Below are 27992 nucleotides of genomic sequence, written 5' to 3'. Positions count from 1 at the left end.
TGCACTGATTAGGTTAAGACTCTCATAATCTAATATTTTCACTTCTAAACTTTCTGGCATTGTCTCTCCCACATGAGCTTTTAGGGGACACCTCATATATAAACCACAACATCTGGTATAAGCTCCTCATCAGAACCTCCAATATTTACTTTGTCCCCTTTGAGCATACTCTTAGACTGAAAAGAGACATATATAAGTATACTTATATAGGGATATATATATGTGTGTGTGTGTGTGTGTGTATGTGTATATATATATGTACGTGTGTGTATGTATATGTTTGTGTGTGTGTGTGTGTGTGTGTGTATTGTGGTATAGAGGAGTAATTAGACCCCAATGCCCAGTCCCCCTGCACTACCCAGATTGCTCTCCAAAATTGCATTTCAATCTGTTACTCCCACCAACAGTTTGAGAGTTCCTTTTAGCAGCAACTTCCTTAGCATTTGGTGTATTTAAACGTCTTATTTTGACAGCTATGGTATTTTTTTGTTTAATTTTCATTTCCCTAATTTCTAATGAGGCAAATATATATTTCTTTTTTTTTATATGTTTATTTGCTACCTGGTTCCTTGTTTTGTGAATTGCAGCTTCATATATTTTCTCTACTGTTTTGACCTTTATTTATTGATTTGTGGTTCATTGATATTCTGAGTGAAAATCCTTTGACTATTACATATATTTCCAACTGTTCTCTCAGTCTTTAACAGGCCTTTTAACTTTGTTCATGGAGTTGCTATTCATGAAGAATTTTAAAATTCTGTTATCATTAATTTTATCAACCTATTTTTTTTTTTCATTGATTATGTTGTTTGTGTCTTGTGTAAGAAATTCATTACTATGTCAAGGTCATAAAGATAGTTTTCTTTATGTTTTTTTCTAATGGTTTCAAAGGGTTTTTGCTTTCTGTTTATTTAGGTCTCCAAAATATCTGAATCTTCTTTTAAAGTATAGTTTGAGTTAAGGATATATATATTTTTTTCATATAGGAAGCCAATGAGACTAATTTTTTTTACTAAATATCTAACATATCCCCCACTGATGTTTAATTACATTTGTATTATATATGCCAGATTTTCTTCATTATTGTACACTGTATGCCTATCTTCAGTGAATTTTTGTTGTTATTTTGTTTTCCTTTCGAGGTCATCTGGATGTGATGTCAATCATAGATATGATTTTCTACTTCCACATCACGAGTTCCACCATTAATGACAGGTTTTCATATTAACTTCTTGCCTTTTGGTCTTGGTTGATGACTTTACTGTGGACTTCCAATTTTTTGTGGTCTATTCATTTTCATCTTTGGCACTATATGATAATAAACTTCTTTGTAGCTTATTATCTGAGACATCGGGTGGAATTTTCCATGTCCCATATCAAGTTCCTCTTTCAAGCCTTTTGTGCCTCTCAGTATTGGTGTTTTGACTGTTAGCTTGGAGTCTCTTTCCTCAACCCCTCAACACTATGGTTCATATGCCCCTGAAATGACTGGTAAATCATTTCTCAGCAGCCCCTGCTTACCACTCTGTGAGTCTTGAATAATTTCTTGAGTTTCAGGAGCTTTTTTGTTTTGTTTTGTTTTAAGTTCACTATGTATTTTCAACTCATTGAATTCAATTTCATTCTGTTTGACCTTGCATTTCTATGATACTGTGGTATGTGTGTGTGCACGTATGGAGGTGGGATTCCAGATAAGTTATTTCTGTTAGCTAAACCACACATACACATATATATAGGGGTATTTTTTGTCTTTAATTTTGACACAAAAGACAAGAGGACATATTTTTCTCATTCACCTATTAATGATTCTCCTGGTTCTAAATAAAACTTAAAATATATATTTTTGGACAGTGCCAGGCATTGTTTTGTTTGAATCTTTAGAAGAGAATAGTACCACATTTTTGTTTTTTGTCAATCTCATAACTAAAATATGATTTCCACTGGCATTTTCACACCTGAAAATTGGGCATCATTTCATAGAATCATTTGAAATTCATTTTCTGTGTTTTATCTATCGTATCCTTTTCCTCTTGATTATTTCCTTGTGACTTATTTACTCTCTCTATAAGGCTGTTCACGTGATCAAATATGTATATTTTTTTGATGAGTTTGGATTTTTTTTTATCTAGGAAGGTGTTTCCAACACTATGTGTATTCAGATATAAAAATTTTATTCTTTTATATCTAAGTGTGTATATGTATGTGTGTGTATAGAGTTTAGTTAAGGTTTCTTTTTTGTTAAATGTCTAATTATGTTGGCATTATTTATTTCTTATAAGTGAGATACTTGGCTTTAATTAACAATACTAAGTGCTGTCAAAATAGATCATTGCGTCACCTGAATAGAAGTAATTTTTCATTCTTTTACTCCCTTCCCTCCCTCATCTCTGTTTAATATTAGGCTCTTATCCAAATTCTCAGACTAATAAAGACCTCCTCCTTTTACTATAAGCAGTGGTTCTCAAGCTAGTATGCATCAGCATTACCCAACAGTCTTGTTAAAATATGAATTGTTGGACCCTACACCCAGAGATTCTAATTCATCAGGTTTAGCATAGGGTCAAATTATTTGCACATCTAATCAGTTCCCAAATGATGCTGATATTGCTGGACCAGGGACCATATTTTGAGAACCATTAACTTAGAAAACTGGCTCTTAACCCCAAAGCCATCCAAAGAACAGTTTAAAGATTTGTATGTCTATATCTTACCCCAAGCCAATGAAATTATCAGTTAATTTAGATAATGCTTCTTTGGCTTCATCACATAAAGTTCCACAGTCAGCTCTTATTATATTTGGGGTGGGGAGTGGCCTGTCTCAGCTTTTTTGGCAGAGTTCTCTAATGTGTTATTTAGAGAATCTCTGCAGGTTTTACTCCTGTTTTTTGGTGTCGTTGCATTTACATCAAAGGGTAGTGTCAAAAACACCTTCCTGTGAAGGAAGAGTGCTCACCTTTTGCTGATCCCCTCCTGCACCTTTTATAGAGTGTGTAACTTTTTGCCTTCATTTCACCACCTATCTAAGCACATCTGGTATTTTTTAAAAATTCTATTTATTGCTTATATTTGATACTTAGAGAAAATGATAATAATAAAAGCATCAAATAATTATAACTGCTTGAATAGGTGCCCTTATTATCAAATCTTTGAAGATATGTAAATTGAGACTCCACACAGACACTGTGGTTAGGAGTCCTAATTCTCTTAACCAGGAAGTGTGGCTTCAGATGGTGCATTGAATGATTCTAGTAAACCTGGATTCACTGGGAATGACTGACATAATGGTCTATTTCTTACTCTTGTGTGAATTTGCTTACTGGGTAAGTAAGCAGGCAGACAAGCTGAACTGCCACCAAGACCCTCCTTAGTGGGTTCACTGAATGGGGTTGGGAAGAGACAAGACTGTACTTGACATGAAGACAGATGGACTCAACAGGCAGAAAAGTCCACTTATATCTTCCAGAAATTTATAGTGTTTCTGTTCTGCTGATGAAGCCCTCTTCAGATTTCTACCATAATTATGAGATTATACTTACACTGTTTCCCTTACTCTGTGGTGTATTGGGAACAAAGAAAATAAAACTTGTGCCAAGTACATCATGCTGAAAGGAAGGAGACCTGGATTTCTTACTTTAGTTCTAACATGAATACCTCTCTGAACTTGAGATAAATAACTTTATTTTACTGGGCCTAAATGTCTCTTCTGAAAAATTAGTAACTTGAATTAGGTGATTTTTAAAATCCTTTTCATTTTTAACATTATAAAATAAAATAATTGAGCTCCAGGTTTGGCAAGTAAAATCTTACAGCAACAATGAACTGTTCCTACATCATTATACTCATATTATTTTAAGTATATCATTACAGAGATTTATTATGATCATACAATAATATCTCATACTCCTGAACAACAGTCTGTTTACCTAGTTGTTATAAAAACTTTAGGAAGGACAGAAATCACTTCAAAACCAAAACCAAAATAGGGTAGAGGCAGAGAGAGAGAGAGGGGTAGAGAGAGAGAATGAATCTCTGATCTTGAGATGCTTTTAGCAGAACAAAAGAGGAAAACAATTTCAATTCACTACATTCTAATTTTACTGGAATTCATTAATGCATATTAGAGTGTTTTGTGGTACATCATTAAAATAGCTATATCCATGTCATATGTTATCAGGGTTACTGCCATTACTAGAATACATTATGTTATAAACTTCTCTTCTGTTTCCAGGGAGATGAACTGACAGTGGCATACAGATGTCTCCAATGGCAGGCTATGTCTCTTTATGTTTAAAATACTTTATGAAAGAATCCCCAGTCAAGAGAGCACTTCTAAGCATATTCTTCTATGAATAGATACACCCTGTGGATGTGAACTTGAAATATGTATGTGTGTGTGTATATATATATTTTTTTTTTTTCTTCAGTAAGATTTTGGAAATGCTCATTTCATTAATGCCTGAGTAACTGAGGAACTTAGAGAACAATTTCAAATACAAAGATCTTTATTTCCTTCCAAGATGTATGCATGCTCTGGTAATTATGACATATACTTGTGATTCTAAGGACAGTTATCTTTTCAATTCTGCATATGTATTTGTTGTAATTGCAAAGTACGAAATCTACTTTATATAATGGCAAAGCATTTTTTTAGAGATTAGCATTTCATTTTAATAGCCTTTTCCCTTAAGGTAAACAGTAAGCTGATATAGGAAGCAATTTAGGGATTAGTTAGGAGTTAAAATTTAAAAGAGTAGTAGTTAACATTAATTATTTTTAATGAACGTGGTATTATTTTTAAGTGGCTGATTATTTGGTTACATCTGTGATTTCAGTATTCAATGTTATTAAGAAACAGTTATATAAACAAGGTCATTGATGTGGCTGTGTCCCTATAGTATGCTATTTTTAAGTCCTTTGAGTATAGTCTGAGAAGAGGAATAGCTGGGTCAAATGATGGTTCCATTCCCAGATTTCCAAGGAATCTCCATACAGCCACATCAATGTTTATAGCAATTAACAATAGCTAAACTGTGGAGCCAACATAGATGTCCTTCAGTGGATGAATGGATAAAAAATGTGGCATTTATACACAATGGAATATTACTCAGCATTAAAAAAGAACAAAACCATGGTATTTGAAGGTAAACGGATGGCGTTGGAGAAGATAATGCTAAGTGAAGTCAGCCAATCCCAAAAAGAAATGTTTTCTCTGATATAAGGAGGCTGACTCATAGTGGGGTAGGGAGGAGAAACATGGGAGGAATAGATGAATTCTAGATAGGGCAGAGGGGTGGGAGGGAAAGGGAGGGGGAAGGAGATTAGCAAGGATAGTGGAATGTGATGGTCATCATTATACAAAGTACATGTATGAAGACTTGAATTGGGTATCAACATACCTTATATACAAACAGATATGATAAATTGTGATATATATGTATATTAAGAATTATAATGAAAAAAGTATACATATAATGGCATAAATTGATGTGAACATACTTTATATACAGAGATATGAAAAAATTGTGCTCTATATGTGTAGTAAGGATTCTAATGCATTCCACTGTTGTCATGTATTTAAAAAATAAATAAATAAAGTTGTGATCTTAGTTTGGGTCCCAGGAAAACAGACTCTGAGATAAAAAAATTTGTGAGCAGTACTCTGGGTAGTGCTCTAGGGAGTAGCACCTCTGAGGGAGTATGAGAGGAGGGGGAGGCTGAGCTAGGATGCAGTTCCACCAGAGGCATTGGCCAAGTCCATAGGGAATGCAAGCTCACATGGTCCTTCCTTCATAGTTGTGAATCAAGGTAATTGGTGTGTGTCTTTGTACCCTGCATGAACCAGACATTGAATATGGGCTGTGCCCAGGAAAATTATATAGCTTTATGTGAAGTAGGTCACTTTTGCACAAAGTATCTCCCTCCCACCCCCGGCAAAAAAAAAAAGGTTTAGGATATTGTGTTTAGAATTAAAATCTGACACTCTGCTATATAGATCATGTATTAGATATCAATGGTGAATTTCCATTTAGTAGTTATACTCAAGTACGAATGTGTAATTCCAAAATTATGTGTATATGTAGTATGTTTTTTTCTAAGGAACTCAGTTTAAGTCAGCTAAGTTGATTCAAGATGTTTCTTCTAATGATGTTACTAAGAATAAATATGTAACCTGAACAGGGAATATAAATGAGTGTAGATCTTTTTACTGCATATGTTTGCAGAGGAATCATATATTCCATGTATCTGATAAGATCTAAAAAGGATCCTGATAGTTGTTAGCTTGGCCCAGTATCAAGTGTGAGTAAACTGTATATATATATATATATATATATATATATATATATATATATATATATATATATAAAAGCATATCCAGATTTCACCCTCTCTCACAAGTCCATGCTATCAACACTCTAGTACAAAATCCATCATCTCTTGACTGGATTATTGCGATAGCCTCTTACCTGGTTCCCTAACCTTGTTCCTCATAACATCTTATTATAGCATATCAGCCTGTGTAACACTTCTAAAATGTCAGTAAGATCATGTAACTATTTTGCTCAAAATCCTCTTCTGGCTACCGATCTCATGCAGAGTAAATGCTCAAGTCAATGACCCTTCTTCTCCTAACCTGCCATCACTTGACCTGTTCCAGGCACACAGGTATCCTTGCTGTTCTTTGAACATGACTTGCCAATGCCACAGGGATTTTCTGCATGCCATTTTCTCTGACTAGAGCATTCTTACTCCAGATTAATTTTTCTGGCTTGCTTCTTTACTTCCTTTAGTAATTTACTGAAAAATATTTTCTCAGTGATTCTTCCTGAATATCTGACCAAAATTTTAATAACCTTTTCCCATCTCGGCATGCATACATCTTTTCTTTTTATTCTTAATTCTTATCCTTATTTAGTGTGATATATATTTTGCTTATTTTTTTTCTTGCTTACTGTATATTTTCTCTTATTGAAAAAAAATCATGAGGTATGAGATTTTTGTCTATATTATTAATTCGTCTGGTCATAGTTCCAAAAACAATGCTTAGCACGTAATAGGTACTCAATAGATCTTTGCTAAATGAAAGCAGACTTAAGAGAGGATGAATGTGAGTATATAGTTAATCTTTTACACAATTAGTCTCTAATGTCAAGTTGCTGCAAGTCATTGCCAACATTGAAAAGAAGAAGAAAAGAAATTCTATACAGCCTATCTTTTCTGCATTCTTTAGAGATTAAGAGTTTTCAGTACTGGAAGGAACTCTGTTTAACTAACTAATGCTGATCATTCTCTGGACCTTCTTACATGAGTTGACATGGAGCTGACAGGAGAACTGGATCTCTAGAATCATGCAGGCTTGTTTGTGTCCAGCTATGAATCTATCAGACAATACTTCTATCCCAGGGTTTCAGGAAGAAGAAACTCATAGCTTGTATAAAAAATAAAAATATCGTATTGGTTATTAAGAATCTGTGTCTCTTTTTTGTTTCCAAATTAACCATTCCCAAGGACCTGTTTAAAATAGGACAGTCTCCAAGATGATTGAAAAGAGATTTGCTCTAGATTAGACCCAACTCATCTTTCTATGAACTATTCTCTGAACCCAATAATCTAATAAATGCTTCAATGTCATTGGCAGCATGAATGTAGCATACATTCTTATGGAAATTATGAATGATACTTTCTAATGGCAACTAGCTTTGGAAAAAGATATTGAAATTTAGTTTTCAGTCTGTGGTAAAAATTTCTTTTTTATGGTAACACAATGTAAATCCAAAGCAAGCTTCTTATATGTGACATCTGCCAGTTTTCTAAATCCCACAGGATATATGCTGCCAGATGTTAGCCCTTCCTCTGTGATGCCTCTAGAACCAAAACAGCATCAGAGAAATTATATCTACTAGAAAGGTCTTTTGAGGCATAGTGCAAAATTGACTGAGAACAAAGAGCAAGGCTTCTCAATCTCCAAAGCACACATGATTCTTCCTTTCTCCATGTGTTATATGTGGATATCATAGTTACAATCACCTCAGGAGTCCTAACCACGAGGAAGTCTGAGAAGATTGTCAAGAGCACTGCAGGCATTAACCAAGCTGTGGCCTGTTACTTCAATGATCACTTTGGATGCTAGTCTAAAGCTATCCAATATAGTCGAATCCCCTTGCAAGACTATGCTGGCAGTAAGGCACAAGAGATGGCATATCGTGCAGTTCTTCTCAGTCATGAATACTAAAGACAGAGCATACTGCTTATCCTCTTTGCTTTTAGCAAAGCCTTAGAAAAAACAGAATAGTTTACAGCCCATTAGGATGCAGGTGGTATAGGACGCTAAGCACCTCATCACTGTGGCTAAGTACCCAGGAGCAAAATCATGATTTATACATTTTCTAGTCATCTTTGTCTGTGGAATTTTGAAGTTTGGGGCTCAGCAGAGATTGGTTTTGGATAAGCACAGGAGCCAACAAAACATTCAGATCTCTCAAATGTTTGGTTGCTTGGCTAGTCCTTCATATTTTCTCAGGCAGGGTATGTGAGAAACCACTAAATTAGTTTTTTTTTTTTTAAATAAAAAAGACAAATAAATACAGGGCTATCTGGTTTTATTTAAAATGGAATTTATTAAACCTGGGAAATCAGTGCTCAAGGGTGGCACCATGATAGTTTGGTCCATTGTCCCTGGAGTTTTGTCTGTGAGCACATTCTGTCCTGTTGCTGCAGCTGTAGCTTCATGAGGGCCTGGGTGGGCTGAGGGCAGCTAGTATCCAAGAGAGACAGTGGGGCCTATCATGCCCAGGCCCTGTCTCCTTGAGGCTTCTTATGTCTGACAATATTGCAGGCAGATATATTTGCTAGTCAGAAGCTCAGGAGGATGGGTGCTCGCTCCTGCTTTTATTTTGTTTATCCTTCAGAGGCTTTATGTGGGATGCCAGCATATCCCAAAGGAAAGAAAACATTTTACCTAATCTCATGGCTCTTTCGTCAACATCACTCTCAAATCCTAGAGTTTCAGATGATTGGCTTGCATTCTGCTTTTTCTCTGAATGATTTTTCATCTCATAGACAAAATGAGTATGTGCCAGTCTTAAGCATCTGAATATTAGCCAGAAGTGGTTTATTGCCCTCTGCACCTTCCAGATCATCTGTCTGTTCTTCAAGAAGCTCCAGAAGGTAGGAGTGGGAGCCATGACCCTTGCTGCCTCTTTCTTTCAAACTGTGCATATTGGAACAGCATTCTGTAGTGCCCTTCTTTTTCTTTTGCCAAGGTACCTCAAGTGTGGGATAAGTAGATCTTTTAGTGACACAGGGCAGTGAATTATGGGCTACCTGGCAACACAAACCATACAGAGGTTGCCACATATTCTATGTGCTTTGGACCAAAATGAAAGAACAGGGAAAGCTGCAAGATTAGAAAGGATTAAAGTAAAGCTGGCCTGGAAGGGTCTTCTGCCCATGTGACTCTCTGAAGGTATTATGAGCTTCACAGATAAAAGAATGAGGTACTCACAGTATTTTTCTGAAAACATCAATACTGTTTCTCTCATAGGCTGTATGACTGTATTTCCATTTTATAGACTCCATGGAAATGATGCAAGAATTTTCCTGTTGTTTCCAGAAAAACAAGAAAGAGTAATTTTTCTGCTATGAGGAGATTAGCTTGCTGTAGCTCAGCCCTACCTTTTATTGGTAAGCCTGCTGCTTGTCATCCATACCTCTACAGAAGGGCTCCGATGTCTTCTAACTCCTCTCATTACATATCTCACTGTAGCTGCTGGTAAAATTCACTGCAAGAGACACAAAGATATTCTCATAAAAACTAAAAGAAACTATTCCAATACCCTTTATAGGGTAAAAGGTAGAGAGGTATATTATACTTTGTCCCGCCTTTGGGTTGCTAGCCTATAAATGGCCCAAAGCCAAAATTTACATCTATACTGGTGTAACTTGGGAACACTGCCTGCATTGAGGCCTCAATTGACAAGGAGATAACATCCCACATTAAGAAAGTGAGAGCGTCTCTTGGAAGACTGGCATGAATGGTAATGGAGCAATGTGCCGTGCAGATGTAAATCAATGCTTCACAGTGAGAATGGTATTGAATTCTCTTTGGAGACAGGGTACAATTCTTGGTAAATTGCAATAGCATTAGTTTTGCTTTTTATCCAAACTCAAATAGTAGAACAAAGTGTCTAATAGAAGAATACTAGACTATTATATATTCCACTGAGGAAGCTCCCTCCCCTTCCTGAGCACATGCCCTGCTCACTCTCAGCTCCTGACCTATGTTGATACTAGTTCCTTTTTGAAATCCTTTCCCAGCCATCCTCCCATGCAAACAGCATCCATCTTTAATAGTATGAGCTAATGGTAGTTACTGAGTATGTTCTATATCTCACCACTAGGTTGCTTTTTAAAGTATTATTCATCTTAATCTGATCATAATTCTATAGATAAATACTATTATTCTCTATTTACAAATAATCAAATTAGAGTCTATGGAAACCCAGTTGCTTGTGCAAGGCCATTCAATCACACACACACATATACACAAACACACACACACATATTTCCTATTGTGGGCTATATTTCCAATAATGATGGTCTGATAGTTAATACTAAATAATACCTATTATTTGTACTGAATAGGTTAGTTAATATGCATGCTATAAAATGAGAAAAGATGAAATTCTTACCTAGTTCATCATTCTCTGACCCATTTTGCTAAGTATTACTGAATCATGGTCACAGAAATTTCTACCACATTTCTATGATCACCCTTTAAAGTGTCAATCTGATCAGAGTACTGTAGAAATTCAGCTCTATTGTGCAGGCAGGGCAAGTGAGTACATTTCTGAACAACAGTTCAATAGTGAATAGGTCAGAGGGCTGTCAAATAAGACACTAAAGTGATGTGCTGAAAACAAGCCAGAAGCAATGCAAAAAATCAATAAAGACATCTAAGAAATAGCTGGGGTTGACCAGACCTTCTGGGCAGGTCTGCCAGGCAGAGGCAATCTAGTTTATCCACAAACCAACCCCTACTAGAGAGACCAAACAGAAGGGATGTAAGTGGGATTAGACTCTCTTTATCGAGGCTCTGTGGAGACATAACAAGATAAGCACATAAGTATAATTGATGCTTCTGAGAGTACTGGTCATCAGTAAGCCTGCAGGCTAATTCTCAGCATCCTGGAGAGCATTCTTGGCATGGAACAATTAGCAATAAAATTACTATTGCAGAAGATACTCCATAGTGCAGTGATTAAGATGACGGGCTCTGTAGTGAGGCTGCCTGCTTGACCATGACTTGCAGATGTGAGAACTTGTACAGGTTATCCATTGGCTCTGTCTTGATTCTTTATATCGCAAAGGACTGCCAGCAGCAGAAGTGTGATAGGAAAATTGTAAGGATTAATGAGCTGATGCTCACAGGTTGTAAATCTTCCTTAAATGTTAGCTTTTACCACAATGAAAATCACTGCTTTTATTACTAGTAAAATGAAAAATTCACAAAAGTAGTCTCAGAATTTTAATACTTTTAGAGGTTTGGAAATCATTTTCTTCAAGCCCATTTTAGAATGGAGAAAACTGAGGCATGATGAAATGTGATGACTTTTCCAAAGTCCCAGATCCTCATAAATACAGAGCTAAGTTTAGAATTTCAAAGCACCCCTTTGGGGTTATAATTTTTCTACTTATTATTTATGCCCAAGTCCTCCTGAATTACAGAGGAGAAAAGTGGAGTGGTGGAGGTTTGTTTTACCTCAATCACCCTGTATTTTTCATATATGCAGTTAAAGTTGGATAGTGTGATATCTTTATTGCAAGTTAGCACTTACTAAAAAGTCATCATATTAGCCATTTTAAATAAAATGATGCATATAAATGTCTTAGCATAGTGCTTGACTGTGATAAATACTTGCTCAATAATGAATCCAATATAGTGAGAGAGATGGATGTGTGTGGTATATGTGGGCAGCAATAGGGCAAAAAGCTATTAATTTCTTTAATACTTACTGAGAATCTACCTTGGAAAGTGCTAGTTATAGAGCTCTATACAAAATCACCTTGAGCCCTACTGGTGTGGAACAACAAATTTAAAGGAGACAGAAAATAAATAACTATATACTCAATTGTTTTAAAAATGCTGTGAAGAAAAATGACAAATCTGAGAGAATAATGGAAGAGGACCTGTTTTTAAATTGGTAACAGGGACAACCTCATTGAGGAAGTGACATCTGACCTGAGTGTGTTAGTCAGCTTTTTCACTGCTGTGACTGAAAGACCCAAACAATTGTACAGAAAGAAAAGCATGTCTGAAGCTCATGGTTTCAGAGGTCTCAGTCCATAGACATCTGGCTCCATTCCCTGTGGCTTGAGGTGAGGCCAGGGATATCATGGCCAAAGTGTGTGGTGGAGGGAAGTGGCTCACATGATGATCAGAAATCAGAGATAGCTACTCCAGTCACCAGATACAAAAATGTATCCCCAAAGGCAGGCTCCCAATGACCCACCACCTCTATAGCTATATCCGGCTGGCCTTCAGTTAATACTATCATGGGGTTAAATCACTGATTGGGTTAGGACTCTCATAACCCCATCATATTTCCTCTAAACCTTCTTGCATCGTCTCACACATGAGCTTGGGGTACGGGGGACAACTCACATCCAAACCATAACACTGAGACTGCAAGGACTGAGAATATACAATGATGGCAGGGAATTGATGGAGAAGCCACATAGGCAGAAGGTGTCACAGACGTAAAAGTTCTAAGGAGCAGAACAGCTTGACTGGACCTATCAGCTGAGGGATGGCTAAAATGATGTTGTGGGGAGATGGGACAAGAGTGGCTCACAGACAGTTGGAGGGAGGAGAAACAGGCCGTTTTATGTGTCAGGGCTTTGTAAGCCATACTGAAGAGTTGGGATTTAGTTTTGAGGGTGATGGGGAGCTATGGAAAAGGTCTACTTTAAGTTTTCTGATTTATGGTAAATCTATTTTCTGGGTAAAGAATGGAAGCTGGGAGAGAAGTTAGGGATCCAGTCTAATAGCCAAATAGAGATGATAGTGGTTTGTGTCTTATATTGAGGTAGAGCTGTGGAAAGAAGACTGATAGGCAGAACTAGAGAGAGGTAGTTTAGAGGCAGCATCTGTAGGGCATACACACAAGAACATAAAAAAACACATCTGTATTTAATAGATTAATGATCTATTAAATTGATTTATAGAGTGATGATCCCAGAAAAACACATGTAGTTTTAAGTAACGCAATAGAAAGATTGTTTTTAGGTCCTTTTAAAACTTTATTTTATTTTTTACCTAAAGCCATTGTATTTTTAAAAGTTTCATAAATTCAAAGATGCACATTGAAAAAATTAATCCATCTGAAACCAGGACAATTTTATAATTTAAGACATTAAAGGAAATGCCTTATTTGTTATTAGTTTTTAAACAGCATAACAATTCCCCAGGTTTTATAACATTTTGTCCATATGTTATTGTAAATTTATTTAATAAAAGTTTTTTTTTTTTTTCAAATAAATATTCAGGTTCAAGGGGAACAGGATCCTACCTATGTGAAATCAGAGCTTCTGACATCCAAGCATAGTACAAGGCACAAGAAATGTTGAATGCCAAGTGTTTCTCCTGGAAATTAATTATCATCAGGTGAAAAAGTGGGACATAGGTGACCATACCCCCCAAAAAAAATTAGTGGAGCTCATCAACTCAAGGTTTTTATGGTTACATCTTAAAAAAGTATTTACCAAGGATTACATTCTTAAAGCCTTTCTGGAAGTTGGTCAGCTGAATCCCATTGTGATATTTTGAAGTTTTTTTTTTAAACACTACAATCAAAATAACATTTTAACTACTTGCTGATTTCAACTCACATTTCAATCCTTTAACAATATTGTATTTTTTACTATGATTAACATTATTCATTCACTGGTTATGGAATGATGTACTAGTTATGGAGAATGCATCGTACAAATGGACCATGGAATTCAGGTGGGATTGAGCTGGAATGGCCATCCAGAGCCAGTCATATAAATACAATGAGTAGAGGGCTGCCTCTTTCTTGGGATTTGAAATAACATTGATGAAGCCACTCCCCAATCTTGACTCTGAAGCATTTTCTCATTTGATAATGCTGTATTGGCTTAAAGTATATTATTCATTCCTTTAAGTTATGTTTTGAAAAGCTCCACTAAACTGCATATTTCTTAGGGAGCGTTGTCCATTAGTTCTTAGGCCCTCTGGCATCTTTGGGTTGTCCATAGTCTTTATCTTGAAACTCTTACCTATAGTGACTTGCTATTTGCTTCCATGCATTTTTAACCGCCTCCCTTTTTTCAGCTTAGGTTTTTCTTTTAGACCTGGGGCTTGGAGAGAATAACTATAAAGAAGTCATTAACATGTAGAAGTAACTAAGAGCTGCTTTGTCAGATGATTAACACTTAGCCACAGTCTGGCCAGGAAGAGGCAGGACAGAATTTGGGAAAAGATTGATGAATATAGTAAATGAAGGAAAAGAACAAAAAATGAAATATTAGGAGGTTCAGAATCAGTGAATAGGGAAAGTAATGGAAGACTGGAGCAGTTAGATATTTATTTTTTTTTTGGGGGGGTATTACTTTAGTCTTTACTGACTCATAGGCATACAAACTAGTGCCCAACTTCTACTTCTTCCAAATCTTCTTCTTGTATAAGTGGATGGAATTATTTAACACAAGTTTGATGTAGGATAGTTAACCCTTTACAAACACTCAGAATTTAGGTTAAATCTTTTAACTAGTGTGGAAAAAGAAACTAAATGACAGAAAGCCTACAAACTCAATTCAAACTTTAATATTTTTCCCTCTTTAAATAACAAGTACTTAATTGTCGTGAGGCAGCTATTCGGTTTTTGATAACCACATATAGGGATACATTCATAGGACTGCTTAGAAAGTCCAGGTGAAATGGATATAGAAATAGAGGCAGTGTCATCTCAGAAAACTCAGTTATATATCAAAATCTATTTTGATATCTGGAAGTTTACAAAAAGGCTGAATTCTTCACACTAATTACACTTCCTGTAACTCAAGCACTCTTTTCTTGTCAAGAGCAAGCTGAATCTTATCCACAAAGGTAAAGGTGCTTAATGCTAAACTTTTCTTCTAAGCCTACATTTGGATTGTTTAAGGAATTGATAATGAAGAAAACAGTGTGGTCTTTCTACATTTTTACTAATTTAAGATTAGAACACTAAAAATTCATTCACCAGCCATCTTCCTTTCTTATATTTTTCTTGGCACTCAAGACTATGGAAGTCTATTTTACTTTGTACTCTCACACTTACAAATAAAAACTTAAGGATATAAAGTGTGTACATTCTATAAAATAATATTGTCATTTAATCTATTTGGAGATGAGACTTTTATACCAGAATTTTACATGAGGATTAATATTACGAATCAAACTTCCTTAAAGTCAAATGACAGAAAACTCAAGCCCTGTGCATTGTTTGTAAAGTCTAATGAGAGCATTTCTTGAACCATCACTACTGACAAACCAAAAAATTCTAAATGTTGAAGATGGGGCAATGGGAGTAAAACACAAGTATTCCAGATGTCTCTCATAAAGTTATCAACCTGTTAAAGCCACTCTCTACGTGTCAGAAAATGTTCTGACAAAAACCAGTCTGTCAGTAGAGGAGGTCACAGTGATATCTGCATTATTTATGCTTCTATCTTTCTTAGAAGCAATTTGTTTAACAATTCCCCTTATCCCAAATCCTTAAACTCAATATTGTAGGCACAGAGTATAAGCAAATCTGGGATGTTCTCCAACAGATAAGCAATAACGTAGCTATGTTATTCTCAAAAATACTGTTTAGATATTTTTTCCTATACAATCAAATGTTCAGTGGCCACACTTTCAATTAACAACCTGCATTAGTTGACATTAAATGCATTTATTGTGCCACAGTCCATCTAGGCTTCCTTTTAGGTATTTTTTTTTAATATGTTTACGAGAAAATACCTGCTTTAGGTTGACTTAGGGATACTGACCTATAAGGACATCAACTCCACTTTTAAGGTTAGACTATTATTGGGTTTGCTGAAGGAAAAAGGTTGGGGGAAAAAAAAAGATCACAACAAAGCTCTTTAGGTCAGTTAAAGGCCATATCTCTAGCTGGGAGAATAAAAAAAGTTTTTTTCACCAGCTCATACTCTAAAAATTAATGACTCTAATATCAATAGCAAAGAAAAACAAATCTTCTAATAACCAGCTCACTCATTAGCAAAAAAGCAGTTTAACTCAAATGCTTTCAGACCAAAATATAACACAACCTACCCAAACTGCCTCATCCATCAGTCGGGGAAAAAATTGCTTTAAAAACCTAAATAAACTTGATATTTCTTACGAAGATAAAAATGGTCCAACTTCTGAGAAAGTGCTCAGAAGGACTAAAGGTGGAGTGAAGGCAATGTCTAGGGATTAACATCCCACAAATAGTTTTTAAGAACCTAGAGTACCACAAACACACTAAACTTGTCTATGAATTACAGAACAAGATATTGCTGCTGCTTCTTTTTATCTTTAGAAATAAACAATATCTGTAGGCTCTGCCCTTCAATGTGAAAGCAGGAAATAAGGAAAAAAATAAAATTGAAATCATCTGACACCCAAATTTTGGGACCATACATTTTAACTGTGAAACTAAACAGATCTACCTTCTCCTTCTTTCAAGACAACCACCGTACACACACACACCAAAAAAAAAAAAAAAAAAAAAAAAAAGAGAGAGAGAGAGAGAGAAAAAAAAAAGAAAAACTAAAACAATCCAAACATGATTATTTTTAAAAGTCCTTGAAAGTATTAAAACTTCTAGAGGAAGAAAAGAAATGAGGAAAAAAAGGAACAAGTAGGGAGGAAAACTTAGGAAAGGCGGGGGACAGGGGCAGGGAATCAATGGGCCTCTCTTTTATTTGGCGACAAGCAAGTGCAAGAAAGTTCATTTGTAATTTGTTCAGTTGTCTGTTTTCTGCGCATCTGCATTCTGACCAGAAGGGACTTTGAGGTTTTTCTGAAGCACATGAGCATCTGCAGGCTCTATCCTCTTATAGTAGTTCTTCTTTGTCTCAATAATCTCAAAGCCAAACTTCCTGTAGAAGTCAATTGCTGACTCATTGCTGATCTGAACGTGCAGATAGATGTTGTCAAAAGTGCCATCTTTTTCACAGATGTTTAGGACGTGATTTAGCATTTTAGTTCCTATTCCTAGCCTTCTGTAAGGTGCAAGACATCCTAGTGTCATGATGTAAAGTCTCTTCTGATTCTGTGAATGATCCACCCTGCAGCATACTGCACCTACAGCAATATCATTGAAATAGGCAAGTTTTGCTAGCTCGCCAACCTCCAGCACATCCTTGTAGAACTTGTCATTGTAGCTGACTGGAAAAATGACCTGGTTCAATCTCTTCAACTGTTTAATATTGTGTGGTGTTACATCTCCCAACTGGATCCGGCCTTTCATCTTCCCCGCCTGCTGAGGCCGTCGTTACCACCGCTATCAACGCCGTCGTCTTCGCCGCCCCGAGCTCTCGGCGCCCTCAACCCCACAAGCCGGCCTCCTCGCCTAGGGCACAGAGCTGAAGGGGTGACGGAGGCCGCGAAAGTCGAGGGGGGCCCTGAGTCTCCGAAGGGGGCGGGGGTGTCTCCATCAGCCGTGCTGGTGCCGCGGCTTCTTCACACGTGCACTCAGGGCACTCAGCTCCCGCCCGCCGCCGCCGCCAGCCGGACCCGCCGCCTAGATATTTAAACATAGGCACACCATGGTTGATTGGAAGAAAAGGTGTTGAATTCACGAAGTAGTTAGAGAAGCAACACAGATTGGCTTGGCTTTTATCACTTAGCTAAGGATTAGTGCTACAGAAGTATTTATTAGAACCCCATAAATAGATGAGTAAGATCAAAGTGTGTTTTTACCAGTGTCTGCCAAAGAACATTATTTGGAAAATCAATTCCATGAGGTGATTTATAAAGACAGGGTTCTAGTACTCCTAAAACTGGGACATGTGGCATGTTTAGTTTTCCACTTTGAAATTAATTTAACACATTACATAACAGAGGATCTTGAAGTGTTTGAGTGAAAAAAAAAAGACATAACTCAACAGAACTAGACATAACTACATTTATTTAACTTCCTTTTTTTCAAGTTAAACATTAACTTTTTGAGAAATATATGTTAATAAATTTTGCTATGCAATTTAAGGAATTTAAAGGAATAAACTTTATGAGTACATACTGAAGTAAGAAGCAAGAATTTAACTAGAGGTTTTCAAAATTTTGATTTCTTCCTTCTACTCAATCTATATTTATTTATTAATATACCAGAATATGGTATTATTATAAATACTATATTCTGGTATATTAAGTACATTATTGTCCAGGTAAAATAGAAATTCAGAAGAAGACAAAATGAAAATATTTATAATGTTTAGTTTTTGACTTTTCAAACATTTTTTCCATTACCAGAGTGTTTTAATAAATGACAGTTTTTAGCAAATAACGTGCCTTTCATTATTAAAAAATCTTTGTTTAAAATTTATGATATGATGAATCAAAGGCGGGGTTCTAAATTAAGTTTATTTATATGTTAGACTTATCTGTGAAAAAGAGAACTCAAAAGATACAAAAGTGCAAACAAAAGATGGCATTGAATCATCATGAACATGAAGGTGTAATGTACACGTGGGTTAGGTATACACTAGCAATGGTGGCCATAAGCCCCAAATTTTAGTAGTCTTCTTGATTACTAAATAGTTTGGCTTCCTGTTGGTTCTGGGTTATATTGCCATGTTTTCACATATGGCATTTGGAGAACCCTTTGAATTGTCTTATGCGTGGTTATTTAGTGGAATTCTTTGAAAGCCTTTTGGACATTTCAATAGGGTTAGTTTAATTAGAATTACATATTAAATTATATCCACTAAATAGAATAAATTGTGAACACCATAATATATGAAAAGCAAGTGAATAATCAACCCGTACCCTCACTTTTCCTTCAGGAAACCCCAATACTATAGGTGACATGGGACAATTTGACATGCAAGTAAATGAAGGGACTAAAGCCACCTACACATTAAATATTAGCAAACAATATTTTTACACTTTTATACTTTAAAATATTCATTCTTATATTTATTTTGTTTCCCCAATGGATTGTCTTGCTTCATTGCTACAAGAAGCCTATTTTGGAGACAATTCATTCATTTTTCTAGGAATTTCAACTTTAGTTCTAACTTTCAGAGGCCTCTCCCACTTCTTAGAAAAGCAATTCTCAAAGCAATGGGCGAAGAAGTAACAACTGAAAATTAGCCACCAGGACTTGTTTCAGGTGTTTTAAAATCCCCTAGACAATTTTTTTTTGTCTAATTTTTCAAGAGATTAGCAGAGAAGGGTTTCTGGAGAAAGTAATTTTGGACCCAGATATACAAACAATAAAATGACAAAGGATTAAGAAAAAATTATAAATCAGAAAAAGAGAGGGACTATAAGGACCATTTTCTTTTAATGACAATAAATTTATGGGGCATTGTTAATTTAAAATGTGTGTGCATGTGTTGTCAATGTGTATATAGATATGCACGTAGAAAACATTTTAAGAGTGGGACATGTGGGCTGGGGATATAGCTCAGTTGGTAGAGTGCTTGCCTCACATGCACAAGGCCCTGGATTCAATCCCCAGCACAACAATAAAACTGAAACAAATACACACACATACACGCATCAAAAGAGTGGGACATGTGTAGAAGATGTGTGCACAAAGCAGTCAGATACGCAGTAGACTTTCTCAGGTTTCTAATTGTATAATAGTTAACAATTCTTATGTTGAGTCAATCACATAATTATATACCTTGTTGTCTCCCTATAGTCCCATTTTTTTATATTTATTTTTTAGTGGTAGTTGGACACAATACCTTTATTTTATTTATTTTTATGTGGTGCTGAGGATCGAACCCAGCGTCTCGCACATGCTAGGCGAGCACTCTTTTGCTGAGCCATAACTACAACCCCATGGTCCCAATATTCTTAAATGTAGCTGTGGAACACAGACACTTTCATATTTCATGTTTTTCTTTATGCCCTACAGTGGTATAAGGTGGCTTTTTGCCCATGCTTTCTGTGTTTTTAGTGAATTTTCTTCCCATGCAATGGTACGCTTCCTCCTTGCTTAGAAATTTTCTCTTTCCCTTTATTTGACCCTGTTCACCTGAAATACTAGAGACATCATCTACAAAACAACACAGAGGGAAGAGTAATGATTCTTTTATTCACCTTAGAAGTGTGGGCCTTGGTAGCCAGAAGAGATAAAAGATTGAATTTCTTGTTATCCTCTCAAAATAATTTGTGGACATGAGAGACAAACCCTTATCCAATGTTGTGGTTTGGATATGGGGTAACACCCAAAGGTGTGCATGTGAGAAAATGTAAGAATGTTTAGAGGCCAAATGATTAGGTTCTGATAGGTATAACCTAATCAATAGCTTAATCCACTGGTTTGGGTAGAACAATTTGGGGTGGTAACTGTAGGCAGGTAGGGTATGACTGGAGGAGGTGGTCCCTTGGGGTATATATTTTGTCCCCAGTGAGTGGAGCTCTCTTTCTGCTTCCTACTTGTCATGTCCCAAGCTGTTTTCCTTTCCCATGCTCTTCTATCATGATGTTCTGCCTTATCTTGAGCCCAAAGTTATGGAGCCGGCCATCCATGGACTGAGACCTCTGAAACTGAGCCCCAAATAAACTCCCTGCCCTCTATGTCTTTTGGTCACTGCAATGGAAAAGCTGACTAAAATGGAAAAGCTGACTAAAATAGCCAAACTTCAGTGTATCACACATACCATTTGTAAAATTCTCTTAATTTGAGTGTGTATGGGGGTGGGGAGACCTAGTGCTCTCTTCTAACCAACTCAATAAGGCAAAGGTGATGGATATCATTCCCATGATTATGTTTCATTATGTAAAAGTCCATTTCAGCTGACTGTGAGAAGCCTCTCTTTTGCTGTATTGATGAGGTAAACTACCGTGCTGTGACCAGGCTAAATGGCAAGAAGCTATGTGCCCTTGAGGAGCTGACTAACAGCCAGCAAGAAAATATGGACATTAGCCCTACAACCTCAGGGAGGTGAATGCTGCAGACAGTCTGAGGGCTCTGAAAGCAGATCTTCTCCAGCCAAGCCTGCCCACGAGGAGCAAGCTCTACCCAACAAACTGATGGCAACCTTGAGGAGAACCTAGCTGAGCTGTGCCCAGGCTGTGAATCTAGAAAATTTCAGACAGTAAAGGTACAATGTTTCACCCTGCTAGGTTTGTGCTCATTTGCTTCAAAGCACAGAAATTGATAGAGTAGAAAAGTATCCAAGTTTTTACTTTTTAACTTCTATAAACCTTGGTTTTTCATTGGTAAACTAAGAGGGGTTGAAATATATTAATTCTTTACCTTTTGTTTTTTAATCTTTGTTACCACTTGATAAAATCATAGTGTTCAGAGACCATGCTATCTCACACATCTCTGTTGAGAGGTAGTCTCTGGCATTTTGTGGACTCACCAATAAGAAGGATATAGAACTTGGGTTTAGCTGTGCTTGCTTCGTAGTTCTAGACAGTTTTATTTTCTAAGCTTACATGACAAAAACAATGGCCTAAGAATTTGTAACCTTAAATGAGCTTTTCCCAAACTGCATGCTGATTCACCCCATGCTGATAGTGATACATTTTCAGTAAGAGTTAGTGATCAGTGGAGCCCTAAGTTACTTTCTAATACCCATACTCCACATTTTTGGGGTTCCCACTTACTCTAACTCATGTTAAAACTCAAAAGTGATCCTTAGCTCCCCAGTCTCAATACCTGTCTTCATGTCATGTGTCCTCCAGAAAGGAACAGAGATTTTATGTGTAGGTGATTTTTTTTTATCGTGATCATCATCAATGAAACCCATGTGTCAGAAGCTGGTTGGATTTTAGCCTGAAGTCCAGCTGTGAAAAAGAGGCTTCCTCTTTCACACTGAGGCATCCTAAAGACAAGAGTGGGTAAAACTGGACTTGTTGTCTCTCTGAACTCACAGCCTGAAAGCTGTGGTCAACTCCATCTATATATAGAACTGGCTCTGGTTTTTCTCTTTCTATTGCAAGATTATTTTTCCTGCTATTTGAGAAATCTTCTGCTCTCTGCTCACCTCAACAACCTGCATTCAGAAACTGGTCATTTAAACTTTCATTGACAATTGATTTAATATTACTTTCTATTGGTATATGATGTCTGTCCTACATTGGGCAGTATAAAGGCCAAAATTTGTCACCTTTAATTATGTACTTTATAGATTAAAATGAATACTTATCAATAAATTGGTCTCCAGTGCTCTGGGATTTAGAAGGGAAGAGAAGGTGAATCAACCAAGAATCCAAATGGTTAGTAATTTCCCTGGAATTTTCAAAATTCATATTTTAAAACAGACAAAAGTTGATAAATTTGGAGGTAGTTATTTTATACTATCTTGGATTTAATTCCTGTTGTAGGCATTTGCCAGTTAAGCAGCTGAGAGTAGAAATTTTTCTAACTCTGAACCTTAATTTACTCATGTTTAAGTTAGAGATTTATGACTGTAACACAAAGAAGAATTTCTATTTATTTTTTCATAGCTGGTGAGAGGAGGTTTTAATTAGATTACTACAGAGTATAAGAAGATCCAAAAATGTAGCCCAGATTTCCAAAGGGAAAAGCACACACAACTTTGCTTAATAAAAATGTCTGAGAGAAAAGGGTGGAACTCAGTGTGGTACTGGATCAGACAGATCAGAAGAGATGAGTTAAATGAGCCTGCTAGCAAAGGAACAGAAAACCCTGTGTCTTCTCATTGACACCTTCACTAAAATCTATATTGCTCAATAATTCTTTGGTATAAGTGTCTCTTATGGTTCCTGGAAAATTAAAATAAAATTTTCAGGTTCTGTAATAAGGTTTGTGAAGGAAAAAGAGGTGTATAGAGAAAAGTTACCTCTGATTGATAAAATATCTACATCTTGTTTTGAGAGTTAGTCTAGTTTAAGTGCTTGGTAGTGATTGACACATATGTTTTCAATAAATGATAGCTTTCATGCCTGCCACCTAATCAAATTTTGATGTAGGGGGATCACAACTCCTATGCAGTGATAATTATAATGTCCATTTAAACATATTGTAATATGAAAGTGCTATTGATATATAATTATGATAGTTAAAATATTGCAAGCAAAAATAATGTATTCAGCAACACCTATATATATGAGAAGAGCAGTAGCCCCTTGGGAATGAAATAGAAAACTAAATTAAAGGATAGGATGCTTTAATAAAAGAAAGATCAAGCAATCCCCAAGAAGATGTAGAAAAGGGAAAAATCTCATATTAATAATCAAATAGAACATTGTGGATTGTCAGTTAATAAAATCTTAATAATGTGCATCATAATAAGTAGAGTTGAGTTATTGGTTTCTAAGCTATCTGTAGCTACTGAATGAGTCCCTACTTATCGCATCAATATTCTTTAAAGAAAATTTCTTAATGATAAAATACTTCACAGCTGGTTAAAAATGTCCCCATCTGGCATCATAGTTGGAGCCCACTTTAGTGCCAAACTATGGGCCTGATAAAGAAGTGTTTGCTGAATTGTCTGAAAATGATAAAGTTGTAGTTTAAAAAGAATGAAATAATTACCAGGAAGGCAAACATTTAAAACACCCAGTGCTAGCAGTAGTAAAATCTGTACAAGTACTTTAGAGAGATGCCTCTGGAGTATCTGAGTAAAGTTGATCCTACATCATCCTCCACCTATAGCCCAGTAAGAGACAGGTGTCTGGATGGGTTTGATGGACTTGACTTTCCTCTGCTTTTCTGGCTGGTAGTTCTCAGAAACTGTAGAATATGCTTGGAATGCAACATCCTGAGGTAAAGAGGTTCTGTTACTTATCTGCCTAGAAAGGATGACCTGAGACACCATAGATGAGCAGACCAAATGACACCTGCTGTATAAAAATCCAGATCCACCTGTTTTTAGGGGTCTTTCAGCTGTGATGCAAAATAGGGCATACACTGATGAGACTCTGTCACCCTGGGAAGCCATCCTGAGCCTTGAAAGCCACACTCACCATGAATCCTAGGCTTCTGTCATCCCTTGATGCTTTTAATAGTTGCTTTTTCTGTGAGAATTCAGCTTCATCCAAGTCATTTTAGTGGTAAAAATTGCAGATTCAAAACAGGTATACAGGGAATCAAAATCAGCAATTCCACTCAGGCTTATGCCCTGCAGAAATACTAGAAAGTGGTCAGGTGTAAGTCAGGGAGGCCTTAGAAGACACCAAAGTACAGTCATCTTGATCTTGAACTCTTAGTCTCCAAAAACATGAGAAAGTGCATTTATGTTGATTCAGCCACATGCTTTGTGGCATTTTGTTATGGAAGCCCAGGCTGACTAACAAAGTGTCTAAAGTGACTGATGCTGGCAAGTCTAGGTTTCTCCTTTTCTTTGCCTTCTGAAGTATGCTTTTAACTGATGACCATAATTGCACTGGCAAGGGGATGCAGCCCAAGGGAGTTCCAGGGCAGGTGGCATCATGCTGTCCTGAGGTCAGAAAATCTAGTATAACTTATCATCTAAAATTAACTCTAGAATATATAAAAATTGAAAATGTGAAAGTCTAAATCTGAACCTCCAGATACAAATCTAAGTATTTGTTTTATTTTTTCCAGGATAAAAATGCATACATAGTGATCCTGCCATTTCTAAAGGTAAATTGTTAACAAATATGGAAGCTGACAAGTTCCAAGGTCTTCTTTTTGAGCCAATAGGCTGCATACCAGGATAGTCAACAGTTCAGATTGACTCAGAAGGCAGTCTAATGGAGAAGCCCTTTTGCTCAGGGGAGCTAATCTTTTTGTTATTCAGGCACTCAACTAATTGGAGGAAACCATTTGCTTTACTCCACATCCACATATTTAGATGTTAATGCCATTGCTCCAGAATGCCATTTAAATTGATTCACAGAATTAACCATCACAACCTCCTACATTAAGATAATAGTTTAGTATGTTTCAGGCATTACAATTTCATTTCTCTTTACCAAAGCACAGGTTTTATATTTGGACAGGTGTGACTCAATTATTCCAACCTAATATTTTTATCTTAGTTTTGCTTCAATTTTCTTCATCCTTTGAGAACATTGGAAAATCACTTCCTTGTATACCATAATATATTAATTATAAAGAATATGTCCCCAATTATGAGATTTACACATTATGAATAGTCTTCATCAACTATTTTAAAACTCCCTGGACATTTTCTGCTCTTCTAAGTATGGCCTCACCTTTGATGCCCTGGAGATTAAGAAAGTGCCCACACTCTGTAAAACTGCCTGCCATAGCTTCCTGTCACTGGAACACATCTGCCCCTGTGTCATGATCATATGAGGCATTAATGTCTGGATAAAAACAGAACAGCTCTGTAAGGTGTCTGGTCATCACGAAGCCACTTTCCTCTCTTTGCTCCTACTCTCCAAGGCAACAGAAATTTTACTCTAGTCTAGAGAACACAATAGTGGCTTTACTAAGAGCATTCATGCCAACCTAGTCTCATTTCCTTTTTGAGATAAATTTGCTAGGTTAGAAAAACAGTGGCATGTACTATTGTTTTCTTATAATATCCTGAACTGGAGGGAAAAATGAAGGCTAAGTGTGGGTATAAATATGAGGCATTGCAGTTGATCTAAGGGTATTGATTAGTAAATTGGTGCCTTCTGCAAATGCTTCTGTGTGTGTGCTTTGTTGTGAGGACTTCTCCAGTCCTGTGATTGTTCTGCTTGTGCATGGGAAGAGCTGTTTAGGACAGGCATCCTGTTTGGATACTGAGAGTTTAGTGGGAGATGCCACAAACAAAACACAACAATTAAACAGCAAGGTGGGCTAGAGTGATAATGATGTTATTATGCTTATCTATGAGGGGTACAATGGAAGCACTAAGGAGGGCCCCCTATTTGGGTAGCAGTGACTAGAGAGAAGTGAGTCAGGTATAGCTAACTAAAGTAGGTAAGTTCTAAGGTGAATCTCCTTTGGGGGTGATAACTGGAGAGTATCATTTATGTAAAGAAATAACCCTGACCCTTTCCTCCCATCTCCAAGCCACAAACAAAGCTGATATGTGCCTAGAGTCATTAGAAAGAAGACAATGGTGATTTTCCATGGTGATATGTGGGAACAGGATTGTACTCTCTAGATTTGTATATCATTAGAATTTTTCTGTCTGGGAAGCTATTATTGCAACTTTAGGGGAGGAAAAAATAAAGGAATCTATTTTTCAACTTTAAGAAGAAGTGATCTATAGTCACATACTAGGTTGAAAGAGAGGTCTTCTCCTTCCCCCTACCAATGCCATGAGCTACTTGAGGTCTATCTCATTTGTGCCTATACTTCTCTGAGAGGGCCAGGTTTAACCAGTAGACTATACCTCAATTTATTTTTGGGCAATTAATATTATTATTCTAATTTCAGAAACCAGTAATATGTGTGACCTTTTAAAACTACAGCACTAACTGTGGAACTACTGGTGATGTTTTTGAATCAAAGGTTACTGTTTGTAAATGACAGGTTGCAAGCCCCTCCCCTCTTCCTTTGTAAAATCAGAGTGCCTATATGTGACTTTCAAGGCTCACTCAATCAATCTTGGAATTTTGTATCTCTGAATGCTGGCGGCACTAGCTTTACTGAGAACTATTATAAAGCCAAATGATTTGATTCAGAGAAATGTGTCATTTTCAATAGTGTTCTATAACATCTTGTTTACATTTCTCCTCTTCAATAATACTGATTGTTTTTTGCTTGGGTTCACAAGATTAGTGCTAGAAAAGAAAATAGATTTGTCAGACATATGGGTAGTAATTGATGACAATCAAAATGCAATTGAATTTTATTCTCTTGAGATCTAGAGATAAAAGGTACCTGTAGCTACACTTGCTATTGACTGTACAACAGCTTACTCACTGGACCTGAAAGGAACAAAAGCACTGGTTCTTTTTCCTCTCCCACTTACTTCCTCCTCACATCCAGCACCCACTCTGCACATTTATATGGTTGAAATCCTTCCTGCAGAAGGTCAGGTAAATTTCCCTAGGAAAGGATGACTTTCCTCTCATCTAGTTTGGTAATCTGGTTTCCCAGATCTTCGGGACCAAGATCTCCTACACCAACTGCACAGCATTATTACAGTGAGCTGATGGGAAAATCATTACCATATTTCTTCAGGGATAAACTGGGAAGCCCACACTACTGGTACACAGTAAGGATTAAAATCATGACTTGATATCTATAATGGGTTTGATAATGATCCCCTAAAATATATGTTCATGTCATAACCCCTGATACCTACAAATATAAACTTACATGGAAATAAAGTCTTCCTAGGTATAAATAAATTCAATATACAAAATGTGATCATCTTGAATTTAGGGTGGGCCTTAATTCCTATGACTGATATCCTTATGAGAAAAAAAGGAGACATAGACATACTGGTGAGAAGTCTGTGTGAAGATGGAGGTAGAGACTAGAGTCAAGAGGTTTCTCCTTGTTGCATACAGTAAAATGTAAGAGGAAAGAAAAAATGCATAAGGAATGCTAAGCAAAAAAGAGATGGCACTTGATAATTTAGAAGAATCTCAACATAATCAGATTGCAAATCTTGGTAAAAATAGGAAATTCATTGTTCAGGAAAAAATGTGCTATAGAGGTGAGGCCAACAAGGTGGCTGAATAGATCAGGTGTGTGTGACGTTAGAGTTGACATGAGGCAGGGAGACTGAGTCATCCAGAAGCATTGTGGTTCTCTTCTTGTCTAATGGTCTCCATCCCATTGACGTACAGGTTAGGCCCAGAAGGTTAGTGACAACGTTGTATAACGTTCAGCCAGATTGAACTGAAAGAGACACAG

The 27992-nt window shown here is 36.5% G+C and overlaps 1 pseudogene; it reads right to left on the bottom strand.

Annotated features, from left to right (window-relative positions):
* Positions 1 to 14823: 14823 nt before the first annotated feature.
* Positions 14824 to 17626, bottom strand: LOC114083183 (N-alpha-acetyltransferase 50 pseudogene; annotated as a pseudogene).
* Positions 17627 to 27992: the final 10366 nt, after the last annotated feature.

This window comes from Marmota flaviventris, chromosome 1, assembly GCF_047511675.1.
Source record: "Marmota flaviventris isolate mMarFla1 chromosome 1, mMarFla1.hap1, whole genome shotgun sequence".
NCBI lineage: Eukaryota > Metazoa > Chordata > Mammalia > Rodentia > Sciuridae > Marmota > Marmota flaviventris.
This window is presented reverse-complemented; position numbering and strand designations above follow the sequence as displayed.